The sequence below is a fragment of the Lissotriton helveticus genome, chromosome 8 (assembly GCF_964261635.1).
Source record: "Lissotriton helveticus chromosome 8, aLisHel1.1, whole genome shotgun sequence".
Taxonomy (NCBI): Eukaryota; Metazoa; Chordata; class Amphibia; order Caudata; family Salamandridae; genus Lissotriton; species Lissotriton helveticus.
Window position 1 is genome coordinate 1,538,607,829 of NC_136069.1, and position 7,935 is coordinate 1,538,615,763.

Here is a 7,935-nt window from a genome sequence, read left to right on the forward strand (position 1 = left end):
GCCTGAACTTCCAAGCCAGGTTCTCCCTGGTCCGGAATCAAGCATCCGAAGACCAGTTTTGTGGTTTCACCCCTCTTCAGCCAGAATACCTTGATTCCAGTGTCACAGTGTGCCCAGAACCCACGTCTGGGCATACCTGGCGCACCTGGGGCAAGAAAGCAAAAGACACACAGTTGATGGACGGAATGCAGAACAAATCAAAACATTCACCCCCCGTCAAGAGATCTGGGTTAAATCCAACATTCTTTTGCTCACCATGCCACCCCAGTTTAGACCTGGCCATATGCAAATCAGTCTTGACCCTGTTAAGGCTGCAGTCTTCTCTCTGAGTTCCTTTAGAATCTCAGCTAAAAAATGGCGATGTATATAATATCTGAATAAGTACCAAACTTCAGTTTTAACTGCAAATGCATTTTCACAATTCTGTTTTCAAGCTAGTATAATATTCTTCTAGCATTGGTGGCGTTTTATGTGGGTTTTTTTTTTGGGGGGGGGGAGTACTTAAAAAATTCCTTTATTAAAGAAATGGGTTACATTCAGTCTTTTGATATTTTTGGATTCCAATAAGTAAATTTTTCATTGTATGTCACGTCATTTTGAATGCTTCATTCAGATGTTTCCACTATGGAATGCAGAGCAAGGGGAAAGAACACAAGTGATAGAGCGATTGAAAGAGAAGGAGTGTTGAGGAAGGAGAGAATGAAACAAAGTCGGAGTGAGCGAACGGCAGGTAGGCATAGAAGAGGAGACTAGAAGTGAAGGCGACCTCCTTTTCCCTACTCTTGACCTCCCTCTCATCCCCAAACGACCACTAACATACCTTAAATGCAACGTTGGTATGCAGAACTTCACACCTCAGCAAGTGAGGTTGAGTCCCAGGTCAGGGGCTAGAGAGCAAAAGACTGCCTGTGCTCAGACGTTCACTGCTAAGGACAATTGATCGGGTCAAGACCTACTCTTTTGTATCCAGCAAGGATCTAGAAATTCTGCATGAATCTGCAAGGCACATTGACAGCATCAATTTGCATAAACTGCCCCACCTTTTGTCATCCAACTTCCTGAGCAGTAGTTGTTTGTGTAGAGAGAGAGGTCGCAGGCAAGGTAATTTTGTAAGTCGGATACAGGACCCTAAATAGCTGGTGAAAGATATTTGGTGTTCTAAAAGCATGAAAACAGTATACCTGTTAAATGAAGTTCTTACGTATGTGATCTTCCGTGTTTATTGTCCTGTGCATAAAGTTGCACCTTGTGTTTGAAGGTTTAAATTATTTCAGGATTGCATGGGCGCAGAAGTTTCTGAGTGACTTTTATACATTTCTTAAGACTCTGCACTGTCCGGATGTCTGAGTGGTCTAAGGTGCTGTGTTTAGGCCACAGTCTCCTCTGGAGACATGGGTTTGAATCCCGCTTCTGACATGACTTTTGGAGATATCATCTCCTTTACCAGATTAACATCTGATGGAAGTTGCATCTGTTGGTCTTCACCTGGGACATTATTCCGTCCTCGTCTAGTCAAGAGAGCTGGTGTTTCTCTTTTTTTTCGGTTGTATAAAGTCTTGCTGACAAAGTGCAATCCTTACCAAATGAGCATAGGACCCATGTAAGAGGTCATCTGGAAGAGTCATGCTCTTGAATGCCCTGGGCAGGCGGGCCATGCAAATTTGGAAGAATGCCAAGCATCTGGTAGACAGCTGGACTCCAGCACACTTACAGCAATTTCCTCAGGGCTGTGATCAGGGGCTGTGAGAAGTTGGCCTGGCATATGCTGTCCACTATTTTAGTGGGCATCTTGCACCAGTCCAAACGAACCTTATTGATGGTAGGTTTAAAGGCAACCTATATAGAAAGCTATCCTAGTGGTAGCTGTGGAGAGCAGCCGTCAGGCTAAGTCTTGTAGGAATGTAAAGCAGCTTGTTTTACCAGTCTATCATCCTGTGAATGACCAAATGAAAGGAGAAACAGCCAGGTATATCAATCAATGAATCAATCATTTGTAAAACGCACTACATACCCGCAAGGGTCTCAAGGCGCTGGGGAGGGGGCGCTACTGATCGAACGGCCAGGTCTTTAGTATCCTCCTGAAGATCAGCAGGTCTTCGGTCTGTCGTAGGCTCAGTGGGAGGGTGTTCCATGTCTTGGCGGTGAGGTAAGAGAAGGATCCCCCGCCGGTGGCTGTTCTTCGGATGTGCAGGACGTTGGTGAGTGAGAGGTCAGTGGAGCTTAGCTGGCGGTTGGGGATGTAGAAGGAGAGCCATCTGTTGAGGTAGGCTGGGCCAGTCTTATGGAGTGCTTTGTGTGCGTGGATGAGCAGCTTGAAGGATATCCTCTTTTTGACAGGAAGCCAGTGCAGGTTTAACAAGTGGGGGGTGATGTTCCCGTGTTGTGGTACATAAAGGATCAGTTGTGTCGAGGAGTTTTGGATGCATTGTAGTCGTTTGATGAACTTGGTTGGGGCTCCCGTATAGAGGCCTTTTTTCATAGTCGAGTCTGCTGCTGACGAGGGCCTGGGTGACTGTCTTTCTTGAATCTGTCGGGATCCATCTGTAGATCTTGCAGAGTATTTGGATGGTGTTGAAGTAGGAGGAGGAGACAGCGTTGACTTGCTTGGTCATTGAGAGCGTTGAGACGAGGATGATTCCAAGGTTGCGTGCGTGGTCGGTGGGTGTCGAGGATGCCCCTGTGCCGTCGGCCACCAGGAGTCGTCCAGGCTGAAGGGTTGGGGCAGAGGATGAGGACCTCCGTCTTGTCCGAGTTCAGCTTCAGACGCCTGATCTTCATCCAGTCAGCGACGGCCTTCATTCCTTTGTGGAAGTTGGCTTTGGTGGTAATGGGGTCCTTGGTGAGGGAGAGGATCAGTTGAGTGTCGTCAGAGATTATGTTGAGGTCATGCTTTCGGGCGGCGTGTCCGAGCGGGGCCATGTAAATGTTGAACAGTATCGGGCTGAGGGAGGATCCCTAGGGTACGCCACAAATGATCTCGGAGGCTTTGGAACAGAATGGGGGGAGGAGAACGCTCTGGGTTCTGCCGGAGAGGAAGGAGGTGGTCCATTCCAGAGCCGTGTCTCGGATCCCTGAGGAGTGCGCGTAGAGTGCGGTGGCAGACGGTGTCGAAGGCGGTTGGAGAGGTCTAGGACGATGAGTGCTTCGGTCTCACCTTTGTCCAACAGGGTCCTGATGTCGGCGATGAGGGCAGACTCAGTGCTGTGGTTTCTGCGGAACCCTGACTGGGAAGGGTCCAGGATTCTGTTTTCTTCGAGGTATCGGGTTAGCTGTCTGTGGACGATTTTCTCGATGACCTTGGCCGGGAAGGGGAGCAGAGAGATGTCCCATAAGTTCTTGAGGTCTCTTGGGTCTGCCTTAGGTTTTTTGAGTAGGGCGTTGATCTCGGCGTGTGTCCAGCTCTCTGGGAAGGTCGCGGTCTCGAGGAAGAGATAGATGACGTTGTGCATGTGGGGTACGATGGAGCTGCTTGCTTTGTTGAAGACGTGGGCCTGAGTGACGGGAAAGGGTCTGACGGAGAGCCGGAGTGGATTGGGCTCATGGTCTTGATAGTGTCATCGACTCACATGCTGGCCCAGGCTAGCAGGGGGACGTGGTCGATGGTGTGCTGAGGGTCTGTTGTGTTGCTGTCTGTTGGGGCTGTCTGGGTGTTGAAGCTGTCTTGGATGTCTGCTATCTTGCGGTGGAAGAAGGTGGCGAGGAAGTCGTACAGACAGGGCTTGCGACGGCAGGATGTCGTTGGTGTTGGAGCTGGGGTTGGAGAGTTCCTTCACGATGTTGAAGAGCTCCTTGCTCTTGTGTGCATTGTTGTCGAGGCGGTCTTTGAAGGAGGTCCTCTTGGCTGCCCTGATGAGGTAGTGGTGGTTGCGGATGGCGTCCTTGTGTGCTGTGTGGCTGTCAGGAGTTTGTTCACTGTGCCATTCCTTCTCTAGTTTCCGGCAGACTTGCTTGGAGGCAAGGAGTTCTGGGGTGAACCAGCTGGCCCTCTTGCTGGTGTCTCTGTGGGGGAGTTTCTTCAGCGGGGCGAGGGTGTTGGCGGTATATATATAAAATATTTGTATTTATTCTAAACACATCCCTCTAGTCTCTTTATGAGGCTAGAGGCAAAAGTACATTCATTAAACTTATTTAGCACACTGTAAATTAGCACAATATTTGATTAGCATTAGGGGCATCACAAACCATATACTAAGAAAGTGGTATAAGAACCACGACTGGCATAGATACCAGGCCTAGAGCCTGTAGAACCACTGGGGCCACCAGGAACCACCCAAGGTAGTGACACAGGGGACCCACGGGGAACACGTGCAGTGTCTAAACACAGACGCGAATCACCATGAACTTCTATGGGGAAAGTCGCAGTTAGAAAATTACAAAGGAAGGACACTTAGAAGAGGACTTGGAGCAAACCCCTCTAGAACATTTGCAGTTGAAACTGAAGTTTGGTACTTATTCAGATATTATATGCACTGCCAATTTTTAGCTGAGATTCTAAAAGAACTCAGCGACAAAATGGACTTAGAGTTTTGTCAGAAGTGGGATTCAAACCCACACCTCCAGGACAGACTGCGGCCTTAACACAGCGGCTTAGACCACTCGGCCATCCTGACCACATGTTGCTAGTTCATCTACTGAGTGAGAAAGATAGTGTGAACCAAAAAAGCACACATCTTAGGCCATGAGTGGCTAGAGCAACAAAAAAACTCACTGCACTTTTCCAAGAAGACAACCAAATAAGCCCATGTGAGGGAAATGATCTGATTTGTCTCTCTTAAGAAAAAAGTAGAGTAAACACAGCATTGTCAGAAGTGGGATTTGAACCCACACCTCCAGAAGGGACTGCGACCGGAACACAGCGCCTTAGACCACTCGGCCATCCTGACTTGTGTTTGCGGTACCTTCCACAGGCCAGACAGCCATGCAAGTGGGGTACCGAAAATGCATGCCCTCAATTTATTTATCCTATTATAAACACTTCCAACAGATCTTTGAACAATCCATACAGAGCAGTACCTATGAAGAACTCATTAGACCTTTAAAGCGTACAAAGAGAGTGCTATTCACCAGCTACTTGAACGGCCCAAAGCTGCTTTGAAATTGAGTCAACAGCCACCTCTTGGCTGGCTAAAGCAAATTCAACAAGAGATCTCAATGTCGCAACATAGGGTGGAATACGCAAATCTAAGCAGCCCCTGATCACAGCCCTGAGAAAATTTCTGTAAGTGTGCTGGAGTCCAGCTGTCTACCAGATTCTTGGCATTCTTCCAAATTTCTGGCCAGGCCATACAAGAGCATGACTCTTCTAGATGAGCTCTTACATGGGTCCTAAGCTCATTTGGTATGGATTGCACTTTGTGAGCAAGACTTTATAGAACCGAAATATATGAGAAACCCAAGCTCTCTTGACTAGACGAGGACGAAATAACATCCCAGGTGAAGACCAACAGATGCAACTTCCATCAGATGTTAACCTTATAAAGGAGATTATATCTCCAAAAGTCATGTCAGAAGTGTGATTTGAACCCACGCCTCCAGAGGAGACTGTGGCCTAAACACAGCACCTTAGACCACTCAGCCATCCTGACAGTGAAGAGTCTTAAGAAATATATAAAAGTCACACAGAAATTTCTGTGTCCACGCAAGCTTGAAATAATTTACACCTTCCAACACAAGGTGCAACTTTATGCACAGCACTATAAACACAGAAGATCACATATGAAAACATTTCATTTCACAGGTGTACTGTTTTATGCTTTTAGAATACCTCATACCTCTCACCAGCAAAATAGGGTTCTGTATCCTACTCACAAAATGACCTTGCCTGAGACCTCTCTCTCTACACAAACAACTACTGCACAGGAAGTAAGAAGGCAGAAGGTGGGGCAGTTTATGCAAATGTATGCTGTCAATGTGCCTTGCAGATTCATGCAGGATTTCTAGATCCTTGCTGGATACATGAGAGCAGGCCTTGTTTCAGATCAACTGTCCCTAGCAGGGAACGTCTGAGCACATGCAGTCTTTTGCTCTCTTGCCCCTGGCCTGGGACTCACCCTCACTTGCTGAGGCGTGAAGTTCTGCATACCAACGTTGCATAGAAGGTATGTTTCTGACCGGTTTGGATGGGTGGGTGGGAGGTCAAGAGCAGGGAAAAGCATGTCGCCTTCACTTCTAGTCTCCTCTTCTATGCCTACCTGCCGTTCACTTATTCTGTCTTCGTTTCATTCTCTCCTTCCTCAACACCCCTTCTCACTCACTCGCTCTATCACTTGTGCTCTTTCGCCTTGCTCTGCATTTCATAGTGGAAACATCTCTTGAATGGAGCATTAGAAAATGAGGTTACATAAAATTTAAAATCTACTTATAGGAAACCAAAAATATCACAATACTGAATGTAAGCCATTTCTTTTTTAAAAGGGATTTTTTAGGCACCCCCAAAAACACATAAAACACCACGAGTGCTAGAAGAATATTATATGAGCTTGAACACAGAATTGGGCAAACTCATTTGCAGTTGAAACTGAAGTTTGGTACTTATTCAGATGTTATATGCACTGCCAATTTTTAGCTGAGATTCTAAAAGAACTCAGAGACAGAATGGACTTAAAGTTTTGTCAGAAGTCGGATTCAAATCCACACCTCCAGGAGAGACTGCGGCCTTAACGCAGCACCTTAGACCACTCGGCCATTCTGAACACATGTTGCTTTTTTATCTACAGAGTGAGAAAGATATTGTTAACCAAAAAAAGCACACATATTAGGCCTAGGCCATGAGTGGCAAGAGCAAGAAAAAACTCACTGCTCTTTTCCAAGAAGACAACCATATAAGCCCATGTAAGGGAAATGATCTGATTTTTCTCTATTAAGAAAAAAGTAGATTAAAAATAGGACTGCTTGATATGGGATTTGAACCCACATCTCCAGAAGATTCTGCAACCTGAACACAGCGCCTTAGACCACTCGGCCATCCTGACGTGCTTTTGCAGCACCTTCCACAGGCCAGACAGCCATGCAAGTGGGGTACCGAAAAGGCATGCCCTCAATTTATTTATCCTATTATAAGCACTTCCGACAGATCTTTGAACAGTCCATACAAAGCAGTACCTATGAAGATCTCTTTAGACCTTTAAGGCGTACAAAGAGAGTGCTATTCACCAGCCACTTGAACGGCCCAAAGCTGCTTTGAAATTGAGTCAACAGCCACCTCTTGGATGGATAAAGCAAATTGAACAAGGGACCTCAATGTCACAACATAGGGTGGAATACGCAAATCTAAGCAGCCCCTGATCACAGCCCTGAGGAAATTGCTGTAAGTGTGCTGGAGTCCAGCTGTCTACCAGATGCTTGGCATTCCTCTAAATTTGCATGGCCTGTCTGGCCAGGGCATACAAGAGAATAACTCTTCCAGATGAGCTCTTACATAGGTCCTAAGATCATTTGGTAAGGATTGCACTTTGTCAGCAAGACTTTATACAAACAAAATATATGAGAAACCCTAGCTCTCTTGACTAGACGAGGACGGAATAACTTCCCATGTGAAGACCAACAGATGCAACTTCCATCAGATGTTAACCTGATAAAGATTATATCTCCAAAAGTCATGTCAGAAGTGGGATTCCAACCCACACCTCCAGAGGGAACTGCTGCCTAAACACAGCACCTTAGACCACTCAGCCATCCTGACAGTGAAGAGTCTTAAGAAATGTATAAAAGTCACTCAGAAATTTCTGCGTCCATCCAAGCTTGAAATAATTGAAACCTTCAAACACAAGGTACAACTTTATGCACAGGACAATAAACACAGAAGATCACATATGAAAGCATTTCATTTCACAGGTGTACTGTTTTTATGCTTTTAGAATACCTCATACCTCTCACCAGCTATTTAGGGTTCTGTATCCTACTCACAAAATTACCTTGCCTGCGACCTCTCTCTTA

At 46.3% G+C, this 7,935-nt stretch overlaps 1 non-coding gene across 1 annotated transcript; it reads right to left on the bottom strand.

Annotated features, from left to right (window-relative positions):
- Nucleotides 1-4,800: 4,800 nt before the first annotated feature.
- TRNAR-CCG (transfer RNA arginine (anticodon CCG)) lies at nucleotides 4,801-4,883 on the bottom strand. The gene has a single exon. It is a non-coding gene; the product is annotated as a tRNA-Arg (tRNA).
- Between the last annotated feature and the right edge of the window lie 3,052 nt (nucleotides 4,884-7,935).